Raw genomic sequence first — 27044 nt, 5'->3', positions numbered from 1 at the left:
TATTTCTTCATTTCATTGATCTATTTGCCTTATTGACACTAATATCACACTATCTTGGTTTCCATAGCTTTATGATAAGTCTTCAAGTCAGGTAGTGTAAGTTATCTAACTTTGCTCTTTTTAAAAGTCGTTTTGGCTGATCTAAGTCATTTGCATTTCCATATGAGTTTTAGAATCACTTTGTCAATTACAACAAAAAGGCCTACTTGGATTTTGATTGTGATTACACTGTAACCATAGGTCAATTAGAGGAAAATTGACATTCTAACAATATTGTGTCTTCTGACCCATGGATATGGTATATCTCTCTATTTAGACATTCTCTAATTTCTCTTAGCTGTGTTTCACAGCTTTTCCAGTAGACAAGTTTTGCATATCTTTTTTCAACTATCCTTAAGCATTTTATATTTATGATGCTATTATATTTGGGTTTTTAATTTCACTTTTTTTTTCTTTTATAAAGAAATGCCATTGATTTTTGTATAGTAAGTGTATCCTGGTAACTTGCTAATACTTTTTAATTTTGGTAGTTTTTTTTTTTTTTTTTTAATACCAAAGGATTTTCTATTTGGACAATCATGTTTGCATATAAGTTAGTTTTACCACTTCTTTTGCAATTTGAATGTTTTTAGTTTCTTTTTCTTGCCTTATTGCACTAGCTAAACCCCCCAGTATAATGTTGAAAAAATTGATGAGAGTGAATGTCCTTGCCTCATTCCTACTTGGGGGAAAAATGTTCAATATTTTACCAGTAAGTATGATACTAGCTGTATGTTTTATGTAGATTCTCTCTAGCAGAGAAAGTTCTCTTTCAATCCTAATTTGCTAAGAGTTTATTTTTACTCTGAAGTGGATGTTGGATTTTATTAAGTAGGTTTTTTTCCATGTATTGTGAGATTATCAGAGATTATCATGCAATTTTTAAAATAATTATATTAATATGGTAAATTACATTGTTTATTACATCAATTGCCATTTAAAGGATATCTCAATTTGTACTTCAGTTGTATCAATTATAGCTTCATTTTAAGTGTTCAATATCCCCATGTGAGTATTGGCTACTGTATTAGGCAGTGCCGCTCTCTATGTTCTTAGCCACTCTGCTTACTACTTTCTACAATTACCCAGAAAGCAACTCAGCCAGACTCCTTCCACCCAAAGAGCAGAAAACACACAATTTGAAACTTAACAGCTGTGTGAATTAGATATTATTCTTTCTAAGTAACAGATTATAAAACTGAGATCCAAAAAGGTTGATGTCACACATAAGCTTATGAAAGAAAAAGAGAACCTAAGGGACAAGTGTTCTTTTCATTACAGAATCTGCTATTCAATATCTTTAGGAGGAAAACAAAAACCAAAAAAAAAATAAGTTCATTATAGACCAACACCTGAGAAAACAAATAACCTAGGAAGATGAAGAAAATCTTAAAAAGGCAGAGCCAAGCAGAATCAAAATGTTCAAAATCCCTTCTTGGTCAAAAAATAGGTCTGGCACCTGGGTTAGAGTCTTGTGAGTTTGAAAAGAGAAGTGAGGTTGGGAGTGATGGCCTCTCTCTTATGGGCAGGGAAACAATCAGGAACCAAAGTCTAAGTTTTGGCCAAAGAAACAAGGGTAATCTGGAACTGTCAAATTCAGGGCAGAAAGAAAGAACAGGATATGAAATAAATGATTATCAAAAGTAGTTAGACCACTTAAGCAAAATGGCTTATGATGTGGAAACAAGATTGCTGCCCCAAAGCAAGAGTAAACAAGAGGTAAAAGAGCCTTTGACAAGGATCCTGCTGATGTGAGGGAGACATACAAGGTGCATTCATTGAGATGCATAAAGCTTCTAGACTTCATTGCATGTCTGCTGGAATTATTAATGCAGCTATAACAATTCCATAATAATTACATATAACAACTCCAAGTATAATATATACCATGGCAAATAATTCCTAATAATTAATATTAATTATTAATAATTATTACAAACAGAAAAAGTTCTTTGTAGATCTGGAAACTTCCTAAACGCACAATAAAGATAAGTGTGGATTCTTCCCACTTGATTTTTTTTTTTAACATCTTTATTGGGGTATAATTGCTTTACAATGGTGTGTTAGTTTCTGCTTTATAACAAAGTGCATCAGTTATACATATACATATGTTCCCATATCTCTTCCCTCTTGCGTCTCCCTCCCTCCCACCCTTCCTATCCCACCCCTCCAGGCGGTCACAAAGCACAGAGCCAATATCCCTGTGCCGTGCGGCTGCTTCCCACTAGATATCTACCTTACGTTTGTTAGTGTGTATATGTCCATGACTCTCTCTCGCCCTGTCACAGCTCACCCTTCCCCCTCGCCATATCCTCAAATCCATTCTCCAGTAGGTCTGTGTCTTTATTCCTGTCTTACCCCTAGGTTCTTCATGACATTTTTTCCCTTAAATTCCATATATATGTGTAAGCATACAGTATTTGTCTTTCTCTTTCTGACTTCACTCTGTATGACAGACTCTAGGTCTATCCACCTCATTGCAAATAGCTCAATTTCGTTTCTTTTTATGGCTGAGTAATATTCCATTGTGTATATGTGCCACATCTTCTTTATCCATTCATCTGATGATGGGCACTTAGGTTGTTTCCATCTCCAGGCTATTGTAAATAGAGCTGCAATGAACATTTTGGTACATGACTCTTTTTGAATTATGGTTTTCTCAGGGTATATGCCCAGTAGTGGGATTGCTGGGTCATATGGTAGTTCTATTTGTAGTTTTTTAAGGAACCTCCATACTGTTCTCCATAGTGGCTGAACCAATTCACATTCCCACTGGCAGTGCAAGAGTGTTCCCTTTTCTCCACACCCTCTCCAGCATTTATTGCTTCTAGATTTTTTGATGATGGCCATTCTGACTGGTGTGAGATGATATCTCATTGTAGTTTTGATTTGCATTTCTCTAATGATTAATGATGTTGAGCATTCTTTCATGTGTTTGTTGACAATCTGTATATCTTCTTTGGAGAAATGTCTGATTAGGTCTTCTGCCCGTTTTTGGATTGGGTTGTTTGTTTTTTTGTTATGGAGCTGCAGGAGCTGCTTGTAAATTTTGGAGATTAATCCTTTGTCAGTTGCTTCATTTGCAAATATATTCTCACATTCTGAGGGCTGTCTTTTTGACTTGTTTATGGTTTCCTTTGCTGTGCAAAAGCTTTGAAGTTTCATTAGGTCCCATTTGTTTATTTTTGTTTTTATTTCCATTTCTCTAGGAGGTGGGTCAGAAAGGATCTTGCTGTGATTTATGCTATAGAATATTCTGCCTATGTTTTCCTCTAAGAGTTTGATAGTTTCTGGCCTTACATTTAGGTCTTTAATCCATTTTGAGCTTATTTTTGTGTATGGTGTTAGAGAGTAATCTAATCTCATACTTTTACATGTATCTGTCCAGTTTTCCCAGCACCACTTATTGAAGAGGCTGTCCTTTCTCCACTGTACATTCCTGTCACCTTTATCAAAGATAAGGTGTCCATATGTGTTTGGGTTTATCTCTGGGCTTTCTATTCTGTTCCATTGATCTATCTTTCTGTTGTTGTGCCAGTACCATACTGTCTTGATTACTGTAGCTTTGTAGTATAGTCTGAAGTCAGGGAGCCTGATTCCTCCAGCTCCATTTTTCGTTCTCAAGATTGCTTTGGCTGTTCGGGGTCTTTTGTGTTTCCATACAAATTGCGAAATTTTTTGTTCTAGTTCTGTGAAAAATGCCAGTGGTAGTTTGATACGGATTGCATTGAATCTATAGATTGCTTTAGGTAGTAGAGTCATTTTCAAAATGTTGATTCTCCCAATCCAAGAACATGGTATATCTCTCCATCTATTTGTATAATCTTTAATTTCTTTCATCAGTGTCTTATAATTTTCTGTATACAGGTCTTTTGTCTCCTTAGGTAGGTTTATTCCTAGATATTTTATTCTTTTTGTTGCAATGGTAAATGGGAGTGTTTTCTTGATTTCACTTTCAGATTTTTCATCATTAGTATATAGGAATGCCAGAGATTTCTGTGCATTAATTTTGTATCCTGCTACTTTACCAAATTCATTGATTAGCTCTAGTAGTTTTCTGGTAGCATCTTTAGGATTCTCTATGTATAGTATCATGTCATCTGCAAACAGTGACAGCTTTACTTCTTCTTTTCCGATTTGGGTTCCTTTTATTTCCTTTTCTTCTCTGATTGCTGTGGCTAAAACTTCCAAAACTATGTTGAATAAGAGTGGTGAGAGTGGGCAATCTTGTCTTGTTCCTTATCTTAGTGGAAATGCTCTCAGTTTTTCACCATTGAGGATTTCCCACTTGATTTTTTAAAAAAATATTTACTTATTTGGTTGCACCAGGTCTGAGTTGCAGCATGTGGGATCTTCATTGATGCATGCAGAATCTTTAGTTGCGGCATGTGGGATCTAGTTCCCTGACCAGGGATCAAACCCAGGCCCCTTGCATTGAGAGAGCAGAGCCTTAACCACTGGACCACCGGGGAAGTCCCAGACTTGATCTTAACTTCATCAGGTGGCTAGAAGTATTTCACTCCCACTGGAAAACCTAGTCCCACACCAGGACCAGGAACCAATCTTGTTCTTTATTATGAGGAATTTAAGGAACTCTAATGCAATAGCTCAGGTGACACCTTAGCTGCTAGCCCAGCTTTGCTCTTCTTCCAGGACTTGGGTTATTCTGCTTTATTCTTACTATTAATGATAATCCCAGAGTTCAAAAGATCTAAATTTCATGCCCCGTGGTCAGACCTCTCTTTGACAGCCTCCCTGTCTAGAAAGCTGTCTCAGCAGTGCCTTCACTCATAGTTCTTGTCTCTACATATGATGGGAAGGCATTAAAATTTGAATTTTGGCTTTTGTTGTATAGTTAAGATTATTCATTTTTCAAATTTCTTATTGTGTACATTTTAGTAAGTTTTAAAAAAACAAATAATTTGTCCTCTTGATCCAAATGGTCACATTTTATTGACAAGCAGTTATTTATAATATTTCATTAGCCTTTTAATGTCTATGGTAGCTATAGCAATGTCTACTTTTTATTTCAGTTATTGATAATTTTTCCTTTTCTCATTTTTGTTATTGGTCTTACTAGGTGTTTATCAATTTTATTAATCTTTCCAAAGAACCAGCTTTTGGTTTTGTTAATTTTCTCAGTTGCATGTTCATTTTCCAATTCACTGATTTCTGCTCTAAACTTCCTTTTCTTCTACCTTTTTGGATTTAATTTGCTATTTTTAAAATAGGTTATTGGCATGGAGACTTAAATAATTGACTTTCAATCTTTTTAATTTTAATATTGAGCTTAAAGCTAAATTTTCAAAGCACTGTTTTAGTTATATCCCACAAATTTTGTTATATTTTTGTTCTACTCAATTCAAAATATTTTACAATTTCCACTATGTTTTCTTCTTTCATCTGATTTTTGGAACTATTTTACTCAATTTCCCAAACTTTTGGGATTTAAAAATCATCTTTCTGTTATTGATTTTTAGTTTAATTTCATTGTGGTCAGAAAAAAATTTTGGATTACAAAGTTGGTCCTTCATAATTTGTGAAGAATTGCTTTATAGCCCTGCATATAGTCTAATTTGGTAAATGTTCTATGTGTATTTGAGAAGAATATGTATTCCACAGTAGTTGGGGGATGGAGTTCTGTATATGTTGAATAGGTCATACTGATCAACTATGTTGTACAGATCTTCTACATGCTAATTTTTTGTCAGTTTTATCTGTTATTCAGAGATGTGGATTGAAATCTCCAACTGTCTTTATCTGTATCTCTTTATAGTTCTCTCAGTTTTTGCTTTATATATTTTTTGAAGCTACATTTTAAAATGTGCCTAAGGGACTTCCTGGTGGTCCAGTGGTTAGAGTTCTGGGCTTCCACTGCTGGGGGCTCGGTTCGATCCCTGGTCCAGGAACTAAGACCCCACAAGCCGCACAACCAAAAAAATAAATAAATAAATGAAAATAAATAAAAATGTCCTAAGATAACACAGCTAGTACGTGAAAAATCTGAGACAAACTCAGGTCTGACTGGAAAGTATTCAATACAGTACTTTATAGTACTCATCTCAGAATACTGACTGTAAGTCATCTCATTTAATTAAAATGATGTAAAAATTATAGAACTTTTTGAAACAAAAAATGATTTCAAAAAATCAAAAAATGTTAATCTAACTCATTAATTTGAATCATTCTTGGGGTTGGAAGAAATTGGCAAAGGAAAGACCAGTCACAGAGAATGTCTTTCTAAAATTCTACCTCTTCAATCTTCTGCTACTAGAAAATAATTTTGATTGAAGTTCTCAAGTCGCTTTCCCATTTCTCTTCATTTACACTGAAATCTCACAATAGGAAGTAGAGGAGTTCTTAAACTAAAAGACTGTGAAAGTGACATTCATATAGAAGAATGGCTCCTTTCCAGGAGCTTAACTTTCTTCTCAAAACATTTTAATGAGCCACATGGTATAAGACAGCACATATCAAGAATCGTCACTATTCTCTCTTTCTTTCCTTAGTTCTTCCTTTCTTTCTTTTCGAAAGCATTAATAGCCTTTGACTCTCTTCTCCCTGTGTAGTATATGTCATATCCTACTGTGCATCCATCTGTTCTATTTCAATATAACTTCAGGGATAAAGAAACATTCAAGGGCCCAAAAACCATATGCTAGTGGCATTTTTGTTTCTATTTTGTTAATAAATACAACGGGGAAAGAAAAATGAAGAAAAATTCTAACTCATCTTTGTAAATCCTTAACTAGAGAAATGTTTAGTGTTATAATTTTAAAATTGAAATATGACTGTACATTAGGTTTTGAGGACTTAGATCACAGAAAGGGCTGGGTTGTGAAAGAAAGAAATAATGTTGGAGAGATGTTCTGACTACCTTCCATCCTCAGAAGAAAGCTAGTCCTGGGTTGGAAACAGGACACAGGTGATGAAAAATTAAAGGATTAGCCAAAAGAACCTCTTGCCCCCAAATGAACAGGCTAACAGGAAAATTAAAAGCTCTTTACTAGCCGGGGCTTTGAAAATTGTCATTCAAAAGCAGGCTTTGGGGGGCTTCCCTGGTGGCGCGGTGGTTGAGAGTCCGCCTGCCGATGCAGGGGACACGGGTTCGTGCCCCGGTCCGGGAAGATCCCACATGCCGCGGAGCGGCTGGGCCCGTGAGCCATGGCCGCGGAGCCTGTGCTCCGCAACGGGAGAGGCCACAACAGTGAGAGGCCCGTGTACCGCAAAAAAAAAAAAAAAAAAAAAAAAAAAAAAGCAGGCTTTGGATGCTCCAGATCTTCTGGCCAAATCCTAAATTCTGTACAAGAAATTCCTTCCTGATTTCCCTTTGAAGGAAATTATCCTGAGATAAGATTAGTCTGGGTCATCTGGAGGTATCTTCTTCTGTTTAGAAAAAAGAAAGAAATATGCCATTCCAAGACCAAAAAATTTAACTTTTGTATTATAAAAAAGACTATGTTTATTTTTCAAGTGAAACAGTGACCCCTAGTGGACAAAACGCTTCGGTAACTAGAGCTAAATATTCTATTTCTGTCATTAAGAAAAACATGATTTAAAAAATTTGTATCTTAAAAAAAAAAATTTGTATCTTAATAAATGTTTTTTCCCCCTAGATGCAGGTCAGTGGCAACTGATGGAAAAATTTCTCACATTTATACTAAAAAGATTCTCAGTTATTTGTGTGACCAGGGCCTTGTGCCCCATAGAGAGCTGTTCAGCAGGATATTAGGTAATCTCCAGCACCCGCAGAACTCATCTGGGCAAGGGAACAAGACCTGTTCCTAGCCACCTTTCTTCCCTCCATTAGAACTCTGATGGTGTGTTCTGATAATAGCCATACTTTGGAGGAGGCTCTGATCATACCCCTTCAGGGTATTTGGAGATCACAATGAAGTAATATTTCTTAGAGGCCAGGGATGGAGTCTAGTTAGAGTCCAGAATGGGTGAAGAGGATTAAAGTTAGAGTTCTAAGTAAGATGTGTGTACGAGGAAGAGGTGTTTCTTAATTCTATAGTTTAATAGACCAACGTAGAGCAAGTATAAGTCAAGCAAGCAAGCAAGCAAGCCATTGATAAGTTCTAAATTGCTCTTTGTTCTCTTTCAAGTTTAATCTTGTTAAGAAGTCCTAGAGAAGTGCCCTGACCTTCTCTAGAACAGGACTGGTTCTAATGTATAAATAGACACCTGATCCTGATGACTAAAGAAAGCTCCCACTTGTTCAGTATCTACTCCAAGCAAGGCATTGTGCTAAGATTTTATGCACATTAAATCAGACCGTATTTAATACACACAATCCTGATGTGTAGGCATTTAAATCTCTTTTTACATATAAGAAAAATGAGGCTCAAGACAAGTTCCATAACTTAAGTAGCAGAATCAGAGATCAAATCTCAGTTATTTCCATTCTAAGTCCCGTTACCTTTTCAGTGTATATTGCCTCCTGCCACATGGATAGAAGAAAAAGAAAATGGACACTGTTCTTCATTTCTTCTCTAGAAAACTGATGGAGCATTTTTACTGTTATCCTGAATTGAAAAATAACATATTTCCTCCCCTGCCTTGCACTACCAAATTTGGTATATTGTATATTTTTCAGCTTCAGGGGAGATTCACAATGATGCTGCTTCATTAGAACTTTAAAAACATCATCAGACTTTGTTATTTCTTTTTACGTGGGCCTCTCACTGTTGTGGCCTCTCCCGTTGCGGAGCACAGGCTCCGGACACACAGGCTCAGCGGCCATGGCTCATGGGCCCAGCCGCTCGGCATGTGGGATCTTCCCGGACCGGGGCGCAAACCCGTGTCCCCTGCATCGGCAGGCGGACTCTCAACCACTGCGCCACCAGGGAAGCCCAAAACATCAAGAGACTTTGATTTACCTTAGCAGAGAGATGAGAGTATGGTTACTGGAATCAGTTGCTTAGATTTGAATCCTGGCTCACCTATTTATTTGCTGCATGACCTTGGCAAGTTACTTAACTTATCTGGGCCTCAGTTTCCTCATTTATAAATGGGATAATAATATCTAATTCATAGGTTGTTGTGAGGATTGAGTAAAGTGCTTAGAACAGTGCCTGGCACATAGCAAGAGCTCAATATCATCATTATTGTCAACATTATTTCTAATAATATATTAAAAAGTAACAAGTTATTGCATTTAATTATTTAATAACTTTATTGAGGTATGATTTACATAATATAAATTCACCCATTTTTAACAGTACAATTCAATGATTTTTAGTAAGTGCACTAAATATTGCAACAATCACCACAATTCCATTTTAGAACATTTCCATCACCCCAAAAATGCCACTTGTCCCTTTTTATAGTTAATACCCACTCCCATCCTCAGTGCCAAACAACCATGGATCTGCTTTGTCTCTATAAATTTCCCTTTCCTAAACATTCCGTGTAAATGGAATAATACAATATGTAGTCTTTGTGTTTGGCTTCTTTCACATAGCATGATGTTTCTGAGGCTCATCCATGCTGTAGCATGTAGTAGTAGGCTATTAATTGCTGAGTAATATTCCATCGTATGAATATATACATCATATTTACCCATTCACCAGCTGATGAATGTTCAGGTTGTTTCCACTCTTGGGCTCTTCTGAACAATGCTGCTGTGAACATTCACATGCTAGTCTTTGTGTGGACAGATGCTTTCAGTTCTCTTGGGTAACATCTACGAGTGGAATTATTGGATTATATGGGAAATTTTTAAACATTTTTTTTTTTTGACTGTACCCTGGGGCTTGCAGGATCTTAGTTCCCTGACCAAGGATTGAACCTGGGCCCTTGGCAGTGAGAGTGCGGAGTCCTAACCAGTGGACCACCAGGGAATTCCCTTAACTTTAAAAAAAAATAAATTTATTTATTTTTATTTTTGACTGCGTTGGGTCTTCGTTGCTGTACACAGGCTTTCTGCAGTTGTGATGAGAGGGGGCTACTGTTTGTTTTGGTGCGTGGACTTCTCATTGTGGTGGCTCCTCTTGTTGCCGAGCATGGGCTCTAGGCATGTGGGCTTCAGTAGTTGTAGAACGCAGGCTCTAGAGTGCAGGCTCAGTAGTTGTAGCTCACAGGTTCTAGAGCACAGGTTCAATAGTTGTGGCTCACAGGCTTAGTTTCTCCATGGCATGTGGGATCTTCCCAGATGAGGGATCGAACCCGTGTCCCCTGCATTGGCAAGCAGATTCTTGACCACTGCGCCACGAGGGAAGTCCCCTCTTAACTCTTTAAGTAACTGCCAAATATACCTGTTCTTCCACTCAGTTTTAAATTGGGCTGCTTGGCCTCTTTTTAACGAGTTGCACAAAATGTCTCAATAAATTTTTAAGGATTATTTTACTCCAGTTTGATGGAAATCCATAGACTTCCCTTAGGTCAAGTTGGTTGATAATGTTTAAGATGATTATAACCTTGCCGATTTTCTGTCTAATTATTATTTTAGTTTTTGATAGTAGGATATTAAAGTCCCTAGTTATTATTGTTGAATTGTATTCCTTCCTTCAATTCTCTCAGTTTTTGCTTCATATATTTGGAGATCTATTGTTAAATACATAAATGTTTATAATTATCTTCCTGATGGATTGATCATTTTATCATTAGAGTATATCTCTTTTCTCCTATAGAAACTTTTTTTTTTGGTTTTAAAATCTGTTTTGTCTGATATTATAGCCACTCCAGCTTTCTTATGGATATTTTTTGCATCATTTTACTTTCAACCTATTAAATCTATGAATCCAAACTATCTCTTACAGACAGCATGTAGGTGGATCCCATTTATTTATCTTATATCTCTGCCTTCTAATTGAAGTGCTTAATCCATTCACATTTAATGTAATTACTTGCTTGGTTAGATTTATGCCCACTATTTTTCCATTTGTTTCTTTATGTCTCATGTCATTATTGTTCCTCTGTTCGAACTTTATTGCCTTCTTTTGCATTAAACCAATATTCCTCAGTGTGCAATTTTAATTCTTTTGTTCATTTTTAAGCTTTTTGAGTTCTTAATGGTTGCTCTAGGGAATATGGTATGTATCTTTATCACAATCTGCTTCAGGGTTATACTGACCAATTCCAGTAAAATATGCAAACTTGCTCTGATATAACTTCATTTGCCCCTCCTCCTACACTCAGGGATGGATTGAGATAGACGGTCTCAAAGGTCCCACATATTTTAAAGAGATAGAAAGTAAAAAGGGAAAATAAATGCTGTCTTCCAGGAAAAGAATACACAGAGAAAAGACATGAATCAAGAAACAGCCTGTTTATTGGCATATAATGCAATAGAGACAGAGAAAAGAGATGACACAGGCCAGATCAATGAAGGACCTTGCTAAATCAATGGAGGAAGGGTTGGTAGGGCACAAATTATTTTATTTTATTTTATTATAAATAAATAAATTAATTAATTAATTTATGTCTGCGTTGGGTCTTCATTGCTGCATGCAGGCTTTCTCTAGTTGCGGCAAGCAGGGGCTACTCTTCATGGCGGTGCATGGGCTTCTCATTGCGGTGGCTTGTCTGTGTTGCAGGGCATAGGCTCTAGGCACACGGGCTTCAGTAGTTGTGGCACGTGGGCTCAGTAGTTGTGGCTCGCAGTCTCCAGAGCGCAGGCTCGGTAGTTGTGGGACACGGGCTTAGTTGCTCCGCGGCATGTGGAATATTCCTGGACCAGGGATCAAACCTGTGTCCCCTGCATTGGCAGGCGGATGCCTAAGCAATGCGCCACCAGGGAAGCCCCACGAATTATTTTAAAATACAGTAAGTCCACTACATACAAACCTTCAAGTTGAGAACTTTCAAAGACGTGAACGTGCTTTCCCATGTCCCATCATGTAAGTTAGTTCACATTTCTGGCGTACATTGTCACATGTGTGCATCCTCTCCAAGTGGTTGTGCTTCTGTGTACTTTACAGTACAGCACTGTATAGAGTACATTATTTCAAGTCCAGGATGTCCAGAAGCAAGTGTATCTTTATTTCAAGTCCAGGATGTCCGGAAGCAAGTGTAAGAGCAGGGGTGATGTAGCAATCCAGTGCTACCGTGTCATCTATAATGAAAAAAAAGAGCTACTACCCAGACACCACTGGATTGTATTTTCAAGAGGGTAGATAGAACTGAATCCATCAAGGAACCAGAACCTGTGCCATCAACGTCAGGCGTGAGTGAAATTGCAGCTTGCCCTCATCTGTTGCTGACAGTCCTTCAGCTCTACCATCTCCCACCTCCTCTCCCTCCTCCAGTCAGTAACTCTTCTTGCCTGTTCACTCAATGCCAGCCCCTGGATGCCAGCTGTTGTACTGTACCGCTGTACTTTTCAAGGTACTGTACCGTAAGACTAAAAATGTTTCCTTATTTTTTGTGTTTGTTTGTTTTTTATGTATTATCTGTGTGAAAAGTATTATAAACCTATTATAGTATGGTACTATATAGCCGATTGTGTTAGCTGGGCACCTAGGCTAACTTTGTTGGCCTTACGAACAAATTGGACTTACGGACGCACTCTCGGAAGGGAACTCGTTTGTATGTAGGGGACTTACTGTATTGAGAGACATGGTCACATTTGCATCCAGTCAGAGCACGCTAACAGCAATGTAGAGGATCAGTTTCAGGAAGGCACGATGGACCAGAGTTCTCTCAGTAATCCTCCTGAGTTTTTCTTGATTTCCCAACATAGTTTCTGTGAATCCTCAGGTGGGGTCGAGCCCTTACACATTTTGTCTTTAGCTTGTAACCCTCTGAGGTGATTAACCCCAACTATTAGGGACTCGTTGTGTGCAAAGTCATGCAAGTCAATGCCCGCTTATTCAGAGGTCACCTACTGAGTTTGCATAGAATCACACCTATGGTATCTCTGTTTCATCCCTTCTCCCTGCTGTACTCTCATTTACTGGCTGACTAGTTCCTTCATATTATGGATGAAAAAAAAAAGAGAGAGAAAAAACTAGGGTGAGTATGCTTTTCCCCCCCCATAGTTTGAGTAAATAATGGAGGAGTAAGAGTTTTTAAAGTCAGAGTTCAAGTGACGTTCGCGGCTATCAGTGTATTTTTACTAACCCTCACCCTAGTTTCTAGATTAGATTATAAATATCTCCTCTTTTCAATGTTCATTAACTTTCTTGTCACGAGAACAGTCAGTTTAAAAAATGTTAATAATTTTAATTAATAAGAGACTTTTGTTTTAATAGGTTTATTTCAGATGAGACTATTCGGGCTCCTCAATTTCCCTCCAGAGGGGTAATTTTGAATAAAAATCACAGAGGCAGGAAATAGTAAATAATTGATAGTATCACTGTAAGCAGATAAGGTAGGGGCTCCCCAGAGAAAGAGAACCAGGCATGGCTCTCTTGACATAAGAGAAGCCATGTTTGGCCTAAGCCTGGGATCTAAGCCTGGCCACGATCCTTGTACTTGAACAGGTCTCAGTAATAATGCAAAGAGAAGTAATAATAAGAAAGATAATAAATCAGTTGTAAAGACTCCCAGTTCTGTTTCAATGGTAAAGTTTAGCCTGAAGCACTTTCTTGGGCTGTCTTGCAGAATTTAAACTCCCCTGGAGCCCTCAACCACCAGATTGACTGGAACCTAAGGGATGATGATGTTGACCTTTTCTGACCCTCATGACTTCAGTCAACTAAAGCTTGGACTCTGTCAACCTTTGCCCTGATTCTATAATGAATTCTCCTCTGCTCAAGCCCCTCATGAATATGCATATACCACCAAAGCCCCATCATGAATATGCATGCACCCTTAGCTTAAAACTTCCCCAATTTTGCTGTTAGGGGAGACATTACTTTGGGAAATACCCCCGGTGTTCTCCTTACTTGCTGCAAGTAATAAATCCTTCCTTCTCCCCATCTTTGGCTCAGTTGTGTCTTTTGGCTCAACACCCACCAAGAGGCAAACCCAGTTTCCGGGTAACATCACTACCCAAAAGTGCCAACTGAACTGATATATCTTAAAGGTAGATATCCAAGATAGTCTCTTGGTGATGAGTGATCTTTGTTGCAGGATGGGGGACCCCTCCCAAGGCCTGAGACTGGGCTCTTGCCTGACACTCAGAATTAATAGTCTGAGGAGACACGTGCTGACAAAGCAGAAGACTTTATTGGGAAGGGGCAACTGAGAGCAGTTGCCTGAGCCGAGAGCAGCAGGGTAAGGGAACTCAGGAAGACTGCTCTGTCACATGGCTCCCAGTCCCAGGTTTTATAGTAATAGTTTCTGAGTTGTCTCTGGCCAATCATCTTGCTTGTGGCCATATTTGGTTTGACTCAGGGTCCTTCCTGATAGCGTGCATCTTTCAGCCAATTTGGATTCCAAAGCAAAGGTTTCTGGGAGGTTGGCAAGACATATTATGGGCTGGTGTCTCCTCCCTCCTTTGGGCCCCTCCTGAATTCTTCCACCTGGTGGTAGCTTGTTAGTTCCGTGTTCCTTATCGGGACCTCCTGTTGTGAGACAACTCATGCAAGTGGCCAGGGCGCTATCCTGCCTGGCCAGGGTGGGCAGTTTCAGTCAATGGTTCCCTAACATTTTGAAGCCTGTCGATCAAACTTGAAAATGTCATGAAACTAGAAGGGAAGCTAATATACTGGATGGCAGTCTAGGGATCCAAACAGACTAAGAAGGCCAAACGAGTGAAGAAAATAAGCAGTATGAACATTGTCCCAGTTAGAAATGAGTTTGGCTACATATAATAGAAAGCCTAAATTTATAATAGTTTAACCAAATATGCAGTATTCATAAGAAGGAAGTGTGACAGTACTTCAAGCTCATCAGACAATGCCTGGAGGATGATGTTGCTACTGTAGGACTCACAAACTGAGTCATGCTGTTCAAATGCCGTGAGGATGGTGAGGGGACTCCAAACCATGTCTATGAAAAATACTTGAAGAAAGTGGGGTGCTAATTCTGGAAAAAAGAAAAGATGCTTAAAGTACCATCTTGGGAAAGGAGAATCAGATTTTCTCTGTGCTACTCCAGAGGGCAAAAAAAAGACCAACTGGTAGATTGGCAAACTTCAGCTCAAATCTAGAAATTTTTAATGTTAGAACACTCCAGAAATAAAGTAAGTTCGAGGTGATAACAAATTTCCCATAATAATAAAAGTAATGGTGATGACTTACTGAGGATTAACAATGTACTAGGCACTATTCTAAGGGCTTTTCATGAATTAACTCATTTTATCCTCAAAATTACCCTAGAAGAAACTGCTATTATCCTCGTTTCACAGATAAAGAACTGAATATATTTGCCCAAGGTCAGACAGAGAATTCTGACTGCTCTGTGTTCAAGCTGAGTCTTGTTGACTAATGGTAGGGGTGGAGTGGGGTGGAGGGTGTCACAGGCAGATCAAAGCCTGTCTAGGATGAGGTAACTTATGTGAGACTAATAGCTACATTTATTGAACATTTGCCATGTGTCAGGCAGTGGACTAAAAAGTTCACATACATTAAAAGAGATAATCCAGCAAAGCACCTGGCAGAGCACTGATTACATCATAAAGACTCAATTACTATTAATTGTTAGGATCACTTTTAATCCTCTCAGCAGTTATAGTAGATGAGTATTACTGTATTCACTTTGCTAATAGAGAAACTGAAGGCTTGAGAGACAAGTAAATTGTCCAAGGTCAGGTAGCAGTAAGTGCTAAAGCCAGCAAGTGAACTCAGATCTGCCTGAATGCTACAGCCCTATCCTTTCTACCACACCATGCTTTCACTAGGGCACCTACCCTTCCACCGGAAATTTTATGGTTCTGTGAAACCAGAAAGCAGGTAAGTTCAACTTAAAAAAAAATAGTCTAGGGAATTCCCTGGCAGTCCAGTGGTTAGGGCTTCACACTTCCACTGCAGGGGGTTCGGGTTCGATCCCTAGTCAGGGAACTAAGATCTCGCATGCCACACAGCCAAAAAAAAAAAAAAAGTCTATACAAACTTAAATATCAATAAATCTTACAAATTAGTAGACTATTAGCTATTTGAAGTTAAATCTGATATAATAAGTACATATCAGAAGTGCGACGTAATGAGATTGGTTTTATTTTTAAAGTTTCACACCCACTTATCTCCCAGCTAAAGACAATTTCCCTGGCTCTTCTCTTTACAAGTTCCACCCAGAAATTTCGAGGTGCCAATAAATGAAGAGAAACTCCAAGCTGGAATAGTGACAATCATGAATTAAAGCCAAACGGCCCTCAAGGATCAGAACTGGATATTGGCTTAAGGGGCCAGGGTCTAAAAGCCCATGAGGAAAGAGGGCTTGAGACCACCACCATGGACACAGACTCCTGTTCAGGGCAGAACAGGAGATGAGCTCTCTGCAGAAAGCTAGCACCAGGAAAAGCCGTTCTGTCTGTGAAACAAGGAGAAGAAAAACTCCACCCACTGGTGTGTGTGTAGAGACATGCATAGAAACAGGCTAACAGGCTGGGCCATGGGTGGAAAAGGAGTCACCAAGAGAAATCTGAACCCAAAGCCTCTGCAGGCAGTGGCTGTGGGTACATATTTCTACTGTCTTCAAGGGGACAACATCCAAAGCCCCCCAAACAAAAACATCATAAAGAACCAGTGACATCTGTAGGGTCCTAGCAGAACCAAATAAAAAATAATTCAGTAAGGACCTCTTAATAATCCAGAGCACATAGAATTCACACAGTAAATAACTCTGAGGATGAACTCACTGTCAAAAATTAGAAAGAAAACATCTATGCGAGAAAATCAGCAGTTCCAACAAATAATACATATAACAAACAGCCAGACACTGAGGTGACCGAGCTGTATGAAAGTCTAGTTATGTTCTTCTCAGAAAACAAGTGAAACTCTAAGGAGGGAAAAAAAAGAAAAAAAGACATGTCAATGAAAATTCAATTAACTATCAAGAAGAGATAAAGGGAATTTTATTCAAGCCAAATGGAGGATGATAACCCGGGAAGCAGATTCTCAGAATGCTCTGAGAACTGTTCCACCTGTTTGAAGTCGAAAGTATAGTCATACACATTTTTGAAACAAAAGATTGTACATCAAAATGACATAGTGATATTTTACATAAAGTTCACTAAGAGTACATAGTCCAGGGAAGCACATAAAGCAAGCAGCAAGTCACCATGACACCCCACGGAGCTGGGAAAGGACACTATTCTTCTAGGAAGTTACATCGTTAGCACTCGCATCTCTGAGGAGCTCTGGTTAATGTGTAATACAGATGCGCAGCCCACGTTAGGGCGGGAGGAGGCCCAAACAAACACACACACAGAATTTTGTGTTTAATTTTTTCTTATCCTGCCATAAAATATCAATTTTATTTCACCAGACATCATGAAAAAAGAGAGGAAACAAGAGATGTGAAAAAAAATCATCCAGAAGGTGGTGCAGAGAAAAAAAAAACAGTATACAAAAGAGAATCTAAGAAATATGAAAAACAGAATGAGAAGCTCCAACATGAACCTAGTAAAAACTTCAGGAGGAGAAAGTAGAGAGAATGGGAGAGAAATAATATTCAAAATGATGACCAAGGGGCTTCCCTGGTGGCGCGGTGGTTGGGAGTCCGCCTGCCAATGCAGGGGACACGGGTTCGTGCCCTGGTCTGGGAGGATCCCGCATGCCACGTAGCGGCTGGGCCAGTGGGCCATGGCCGCTGTGCCTGCGCGTCCGGAGCCTGTGCTCCGTGGTGGGAGAGGCCACAGCAGTGAGAGGCCCGCGTACAGCAAAAAAAAAAAAAACTTCAGGAGGAGAAAGTAGAGAGAATGGGAGAGAAACAGTATTCAAAAAGATGACCGAGGGGCTTCCCTGGTGGTGCAGTGGTTAAGAGTCCACCTGCCAATGCAGGGGACACGGGTTTGAGCTCTGGTCCAGGAAGATCCCACAAGCCACAGAGCAACTAGGCCCATGTGCCACAACTACTGAAGCCCGAGCGCCTAGAGCCCGTGCTCCACAACAAGAGAAACCACCGCAATGAGAAGCCTGCGCACCACAATGAAGAGTGGTCCCTGCTCGCCACAGCTAAAGAGCCCACGTGCATCAACGAAGACACAACACAGCAAAAAAAAAAAAAAAGAAAAAAAAAAGATGATGGCAGAGAACTCTCCTAAACATGAATCCTAAGATTGAAAAACACCAAAGAATCTTAATCAGAATAAATAGGAGCAAATGAACAGGAAGGCACACTGAAGTTAGACTGTAGGAATCAAAGGTAATGAGGGAACTCCCCAGTGGCCCAGTGGTTAGGACTCCTCGCTCTCACTGCCAAGGGCCCGGGTTTAATTCCTGGTCAGGGAACAGATGACTAAAAAAAGAAGAAGAATCAGATTGACATGAACTTCTCATCAGTAGGCTTTTTGTTAGCAATTATAAGATCCAGAAACAAATGGAATGTTAAGAGAAACAAAGCTCACTGAAGTTAGATATCAACAGCTACAACCCTCAGACACCAGAATGGGGGATAGCTATTAAATAGCTCCTGCTCTTTATCATGTGTCTCTGGACAGCAGAGTTTGAAGAGGGCCAGTGAGAATAAAGTTTCCGTTAAGAAGAAAACAAGTAGCAAAATAAAGTTATTATATCCTTGTGTTGCTCTTTGAAAAATTGTGGCAAATCTTTCTGCACAGGGCCAGACACCTATGCAAACTTTCAAACCATGTTCTATAGAACTGTATGATACTCTTAGGGACCTTTCATTTATCAGACAGCTTCCCCCTTATTTAACACCATTCTTTCTCTCTCATCACCTGTCGATTAGGAACTTTCTTATACACCTTAGAAATGCTCCTCTACAATATTGCCTTTTGTTTTCCAAAAAAACTTTGCCTCAAAATGGAAACACCTGTATTTGTTTTTCTGATTATAAAAGCAAAAGACACTCATTGTGGTGGGGGGGAAAGGAAAAGAAATGAGAAATGTACATGGAGTGGTCAACTTTGAACACATCACAAAATCAGATATACAAAAATACAGCATTCCTTATTTTCTGCGACTGACCCACTGTTCCTCTACAGTTCTCATTCCCCAGATGGAGGGTGAACGTGGAGTAGGAATGTAAACCTGCTAATTAAAGGTATCCCAGTTTCTTCCTCGAAGGCCTTACATTTCAGGTAAGTGTTTTGGGGCAATCCTCTGAATCTACCCCTAAACTCTCAGAATTTAACTCTCCTACAGGATTTTAACTTTTGTATCTATTTATTCCATTCCCAGTCTTAGTGTCGGTGGTGAGGGTCCTAATCCTAGGTCAAGGACATTGGGGGAATAAGGATATTTTCAGAAATGCAAAGACTCAGAAAACAAACAAAGTTATGGAACAAAACTCCTTTGCATCTTTCTTATGAAGGAACTGGAGAATGTGCTCCCCTAAAATAAAGTATAACCAAAAACGAAAATGAAACAGGAAATCTATGGTAATTGAGAGGTGAAGGATGACAGTGAAGGGAAATTCCTGGATGACAGTTGTCACCAGGCACATGGGCAAACCAAATCAGACAGGCGTAGATCACAGGCACCATTTCTTGGAAGAGGAAACCAATAGAATATTTGATGCATCAGAACCTCTTGAAAGGAGGTTCACACAGCTGTCAAAGAACTTGGGGCTGAATTAGTGATAAGTACATGGAAAACTAAGCCAATTAAAAAGCAGGGCAATTATTAACTCCAGGGAAAAGAAATGCGTGTTCAAGATAAGAAGATAATCATAGTATACTACTTGTCTCAGTTGTAAATTCTATTTACATGATCATAATTATGCAAACCCTTAATATTGATCTAAGCAAAATTTTTTTTTTTTTTTTTAAGCAAAATTTTGATAGAACAAAATCTGGAGGTGGTGGGACAGGCAAGGTTGGAAGGAAGGGAAGGGTGAGTACCGGTGTGGTGGGTAAAGGTAGAGCAAGGAGAGTTGGGTCCCCATCTTCCACAGTAAGTTTACAAATAAATAGTAGTTTATAAAACTGACAAATCAAAGAAATAACAATTAAGCATGTTACTTAGAGACATGGCAGTAAACATAAAAATAATCAGGTATGAGAGATGAAAGTGGTTGCCTCTGAAGAGTGGGTAATGGGGAGAAGCAGGGCAGGGTATTGATGTTCCTCTTAACAAAACTTGCTGAATTACTTGACTCTTTAAACAAAGTGCATACATAATGCTGACAACGATTTTTAAAAAAGCTTCATTAAAGCTTCATATTTATCTGGTTTTATAAAACATCTCCATCTACTGAATCTTGTAGATTTTTGTGGACACATTTTTCACACTAGACACACATTGTCCTGTTTTGGATTACACTAATGCTTTCAAGTAATCCATACCTAGAAGTAAAGTAAACAGAGATGTAATTTCTTCATGAACAGATTTGAAGTCATGATTGTAAATATTCACATTGCCAGGCAGAGTAAATCCTGAGTAGATCTTGGATAAGAGGTGTTCTAGTTTTGATTAGGGGTGGAAATAAAGTAGGGTATCTTTTCTTGATTTCTCAGTACAGTGTATTTCCAAAACAACGAAACAAAAAGCATTTGAGGTATAGAGAATGGTGAGACTTATCAGTATAGAGGTTTGTTCTCCTTAAGAATAAGAATCACCATTTCAAACTGAACACTAAGAGTTCATATTTTTCCTATACTTACAAATATAATAGCAAGCCACTGTATTTACCTGATACACACACACACACACACACACACACACACACACACACACGTAGGTTCACTTAAACATACATATGCTGGTAGTGTGAATAACTTTTTAAACTTTTAATTTTGATATAATTACACATTTACTAAAGAGTTGCAAGGACAGTATAAGGAACTCCATATACCCACCAGACTCACAAATTGTTTATATTTTTCACCATTTATCATTCTTTCTCTCTCTCTCTCACTCTGATACATATTTATTTATTTGTGTGTATGCTTGCCCACATATATATATGTATATATATTCTTTCTGAACCATTTAAAATTAAGTTGGGGAATTCCATGGCAGTCCAGTGGTTAGGACTCCAGGCTCTCACTGCTGAGGGCCCAGGTTCAATTCCTGTTCAGGGAAGTAAACTCCCATAAGCTGTGTGGTGTGGAAATGAAATGAAATAAAATAAAATAACTTCTTAAAAAATTAAGTTGTTACCAGGTAGAGAGGGCAACTGTGCCTTTACCCCTAAACACTTTTGTATTTTCTAAGAACAAGAACATTCTCTTTTTTTTTTTTTTTTTTTTGCAGTATGCGGGCCTCTCACTGCTGTGGCCTCTCCCATTGCGGAGCACAGGCTCCGGATGCACAGGCTCAGCGGCCATGGCTCATGGGCCCAGCCCCTCCGCGGCATGTGGGATCTTCCCAGACAGGGGCACGAACCCGTGTCCCCTGCATCGGCAGGCAGACTCTCAACCACCGCGCCACCAGCGAAGCCCAAGAACATTCTCTTATATAACCAGTACCATGACCTAAATCAGAAAGTTTAATATTGGTACTATACTATTTTTTAATCTGAAGTTCATCTTTAAATTTCATCAATTGTCCAAATAATATGCTTCATAACGATTTCTTTTTCCTTGTCCAGGATTCAACCCAGGATTCCATATTGTTTTTAGATGTGATGACTTGTTGGTCTCTTTTAATCTGGAACACTTCCTCAATGTTGAGAGTATAAGCCAGATATTTTGTAGAAAGTCATTCAAGTTGAATTTGTCTGATGTTTCATCATAATTAGATTCAGGTTATGCATTTTTAGCAAGAATAACACAGAAGCGATGCTATATTTTTCTTAGAGCATCATATCAGGAGACACGTGTTGTGAGATTGTCCCAACATTGCTAATTAGCTGTAATCACTAGGTGAAGGTAGTGGCCATGAGATGTTTCCACTGTAAAGTTAATATTTTCCCCTATGTAAATAGTAATTTCTGTGGAAGTACTGATACTATGTAAATATTCTGTGTCATATTTTTACTGATTAGTTTTAACATCCACTAATGATATCTAACTATAATTCCTTCTATATTTTTTAGTTAGCATTCTATTGTAAGTAAAATCTTTCCCTTCTTTCTTACTCATTTATTCATATCAATAAGGATTCATGGAATCTTATTTTATTCAATGGATTATACTCCATTTCTATCATGTATCATAATGCTCAAATTGTCCTAAATTTAGGTAGTGAGAGAACCTTCAAGCTAGATTCTTTATGCCTTTAGACACATTCTAATCATTCTTGAAGCACTTGTCTAATTTCTGACACAAGATATGCTATGCTCATCTTGAACATTCCCTACTTCAAGAGGAAAATACAGGACTAAAATCTGGGTGCTAGGTGTGCTCACTGCTATTGGTGTGTCATTGTTTCTCAGGCCCTCTCAGCAGACAAAGCTAAAAAAAAATGTATATACCCATACATTAATAGACATATTTGACAACTACATATACCCATTTAACACACTCCTAAAAACATTTCCATTATCTGAGAAATTTCTCTCATGTTCCTTCCCAGTCAATCCCAATCAATTCCCATCCCAATACCATCCAGGGGCAACCTCTGTCCTGATTTTTTCCATTATATATTAGTTTTGCCTGTTCTAGAACCCCATGTAAATGAATCATATTTTATGTACTATTTTTGGTCTAGCTTCTTTCATTCAGTGTAATATTTTTGAGATTCGGGCAAGTTGATTCATGTATCAGTAGTTTGTTTCATTTTATTACTGAATAATATTCCATTGTCTAAATATACCAGTATTTGTTTTGTAGTGTTTGGGTTAGAGGTCATGCACAGCTTTTGTTAAATTTATTCTTAAGTATTTTATGCTATTGTAATAGAATTGTTTTCACTTCATTTTCAAGTTGTATTTCCAATATCATTGATTTGTAAATTCTGACTCTGTATTCTATGATCTTGGGAGTATCAGATCTGGGAGTTGTATTGCAGATTCTCAGATTTCCAACTTTTTCATTAACTGTGAAGAGTAACAATTTTACTTCTTCCTTTCCTGTCTGTATCCTTTTTCTTTTTCTTGCATTGGTTAAGATCTCCAACACAATGGTAAATTAAAATATTGAGAAAGGACATCCTTGCCTTGTTGCTGAACTTAGAAAAAAATAATTTAATACTTTACTGTTCATATAAGGTTAGCTCTAAGTTTTTTGTAGCTGATCCTATTTTTCCAGCTTGTTAAAGTAGAAATTTAGACACTGATTTTATTTTAAAACTTTCCAGAAGTACAGAAAAGTTGAAAGAATAATACAGTGATTATCCAAATGCCCACCATCTGGAATCTACATGAACATTTTACTCTACTTACTTTATCACATGTCTATCCAAATATTCATCCCTTTAGCCATTAATCCATTTTATTTTGATGATACATTTCAAAGTAAGTCACAGACATCATTTCATTTGCCCAAAATACTTCTGCATGCATATCATTAACTAGATTCAATATTTGTTTATGGTTCCTTTTTAAAATTTTAAGATAAAGTTTACACACAATGAAATATACATATCTTAATTGTGCCATTTGTTGAGTATGAACAAGAACAAACCTCTTCTAAGATAGGAAACACTAGTACCTCCCCAGGAGGTTCCCTTGTGTTACTTCTTAGTAAATCCCTGCTCTTACCTGTAAAGAAATATTAAAAAAATTTTATTCCACATTTGATTAGTTTTTTCTATTCTATAACTTTATATAAATAGAATCATGCTACATTCTGTTTTGTGTATGGCTTCTTACAGTCAGCACAATGGTTTTGATTTTCATGAATTTAAAACTTTTTTTCTTGCCTTATGGCAATAGCTAGTTTTCCTTAATAGAAGTAGTGAGAGTGGGCATCAATACCTTGTTCCCACTCTTAGGGAGAAATTATTCAATAATTCACCAATAAGTATGATGATAGCTCTAAAATTTTCACAGATGCTTAGATTGCTGAAAAGTTTTAATCATGAATGGATGCTGAATCTGTGTAATGCTTTCTGTTTCTCTTGGAATGGTGAGGTGGTTTTTATCTTTTATTCTGTTCATGTGGTGAATTACATTGAGTAACTTTTGAATGTCAACCCAACCTTACATTCTGGAGATACAGATTATTTGATCATGTTGTATTGACCTTTTATATACTGCTGAATTTGATTTGCTAACATTTTGTTAAGGATTTTTTTTTGCCTATGTTTATGAACAGTATTGGTCTATATTTTTTCCTCCCTTCCTCTCTTCCTTGCTACTTGTTCTATAAATTACCAAAAAAGACATGCTGAACTTCCAACTGTAATTGCAGGTTTGCCTATTTCTTCTTTCTGTTGTTAGTTTTTCCTTCAGGTATTTTGAAGTTTTGCTATTACCTGTGTACACATTTAGTACTTTTTATGCCTTCTTGATGAATTGACTCATCTATCATTATGAAATATCCTCTTTATCTCTGCTAATATCCCTCATCTTGAAGTCTTCTTTACCTTATATTAATTGATAATCCAGCTTTTTGACAATTCACACTTTCATGGTATAATTTTTTCCATTAAAAATTTTAACCTATGTCTTTTATTTTATTTTTATTTTTAAATTAATTTTTATAGGAGTATAGTTGCTTTACAATGTTGTGTTAGTTTCTGCTGTACAGCAAAGTGAGTCAGTTATACATATATAACTGATATACATATATCCGCTCTTTTTTAGATTCCCTTCCCAATTAGGTCACCACAGAGCATTGAGTAGAGTTCCCTGTGCTATACAGTAGGTTCTCATTAGTTACCCATTTTATATAAGGTAATGTATATATGTCAATCTCAATCTCCCAATTCATCCCACCCCCCATCCCCCCTTGGTAAACTTGTTTGTTTTCTACATCTGTGACTCTATTTCTGCTTTGCAAATAAGTTCTGTACCATTTTTCTAGATTCCACATATAAGCAATATTATACAATATTTCTCTTTCTCTTTCTGACTTACTTCACTCTGTATGACAATCTCTAGGTCCATCCATGTCACTGCAAATGGCGTTATTTCATTCCTTTTCACAGCTGGGTAATATTCCATTGTATATATGTACCACATATTCTTTATCCATCCATCTGTTGATGGACATTTAGGTTGCTTCTATGTCCTGGCTATTGAAAATAGTGCTGCAATGAACATTGGGGTGCATGCATCCTCTCAAATTATGGTTTTCTCTGGATATATGCCCAGGAGAGGGATTGCTGGATCATATGGTAGCTCTATTTCTAGTTTTTTAAGGAGCCTCCATACTGTTCTCCATAGTGGCTGTAACAATTTACATTCCCACAAACAGTGTAGGAGGGTTCCCTATTCTCCACACCCTCTCCAGCATTTATTGTTTGTAGACTTTTTGATCATGGCCATTCTGACCGGTGTGAGGTGAAACCTCATTGTAGTTTTGATTTGCATTTCTCTAATAATTCGTGATGCTGAACATCTTATCAGGTGTTTTTTGGCTATCTGTATGTCTTCTTTGGAGAAATGTCTATTTAGATCTTCTGCCCATTTTTAGATTGAGTTGTTTTTTGGTTTTGTTTGGCAGCACCATGCAGCATGCGGGATCTTAGTTCCCTGAGCAGGGATCAAACCTGTGCCCTCTGCGGTGGAAGCGCAGATTCTTAACCACTGGACTGCCAGGGAAGTCCCAGGGTTGTTTGTTTTTTTGACATAGAGCTGCATGAGCTGTTTGTATATTTTGGAGATTAATCCCTTGTCAGTTGCTTCGTTTGCAAATATTTTCTCCCATTTTGAGGGTTGTCTTTTCATTTTGTTTATGGTTTTCTTTGCTGTGCAAAAGCTTTTAAGTTAATTAGGTCTCATTTGTTTATTTTTTGCTTTTATTTTCATTACTCTAGGCAGTGGATCAGAAAAGACCTTGCTGTAATTTATGTCAAAGAGTGTTCTGCCTATGTTTTCCTTTAAGAGTTTTATAGTATCCAGCCTTACATCTAGGTCTTTTATCCATTTTGGGTTTATTTTTGTGTATGATGTTAGAGAATGTTCTAATTTCATTCTTTTACCTGTAGCTGTCCAGTTTTCCCAGCACCTCTTATTGAAGAGACTGTCATTTCTCCATTGTATATTCTTGCCTCCTTTGTCATAGATTAATCGACCATAGGTGCGTCAGTTTATCTCTGGACTTTCTATCCTGTTCCATTGCCCCATATTTCTGTTTTTGTGCCAGTACCATACTGTCTTGATTACTGTAGCTTTGTAATATAATCTGAAGTTAGGGAGCCTGATTCCTCCAGCTCTGTTCTTCTTTCTCAAGATTGCTTTGGCTATTTGGGGTCTTTTTTGTTTCCATACAAATTGTAAAATTTTTTGTTCTAGTTCTGTGAAAAATGCCATTGATAATTTGATAGGGATTGCATTGAATCTGTAGATTGCTTTGGGTGGTATAGTCATTTTCACAATATTGATTCTTCCAATCCAAAAGCAGGCTATATCTCTCCATCTGTTTGTGTCATCTTTGATTTCTTTCATCAGTGTCATAGTTTTTTGAGTACAGGTCTTTTGCCTCCTTAGGTAGGTTTATTCCTAGGTATTTTATTCTTTTTGATGTGACGGTAAATGGGATTGTTTCCTTAATTTCTCTTTCTGATCTTTCATAGGAATGCAAGAGATTTCTCTGTCTTAATTTTGTATCCTGTAACTTTACCAAATTCATTGATGAGCTCTAGTAGTTTTCTGGTAGCATCTTTAGGATTTTCTATGTATAGTATCATGTCATCTGCAAATGGTGACAGGTCTACTTCTTCTTTTCTAATTTGGATTCATTTTATTTCTTTTTCTTCTCTGATAGCCATGGCTAGGACTTCCAAAACTATGTTGAATAAAAGTGGCGAGAGTGGACATCCTTGTTTTGTTCCTGATCTTTGAGGAAATGCTTTCAGCTTTTCACCATTGAGTATGATGTTAGCTGTAGGTTTTTTGTATATGGCCTTTATTATGTTGAGGTAGGTTCCTTCTAAGTCCACTTCCTGGACAGTTTGTATCATAAATTGGTGCTGACTTTTGTCAAAAGCTTTTTCTGCATC

This window comes from Phocoena sinus, chromosome 2, assembly GCF_008692025.1.
Source record: "Phocoena sinus isolate mPhoSin1 chromosome 2, mPhoSin1.pri, whole genome shotgun sequence".
NCBI classification, from domain to species: Eukaryota; Metazoa; Chordata; class Mammalia; order Artiodactyla; family Phocoenidae; genus Phocoena; species Phocoena sinus.
This window is presented reverse-complemented; position numbering follows the sequence as displayed.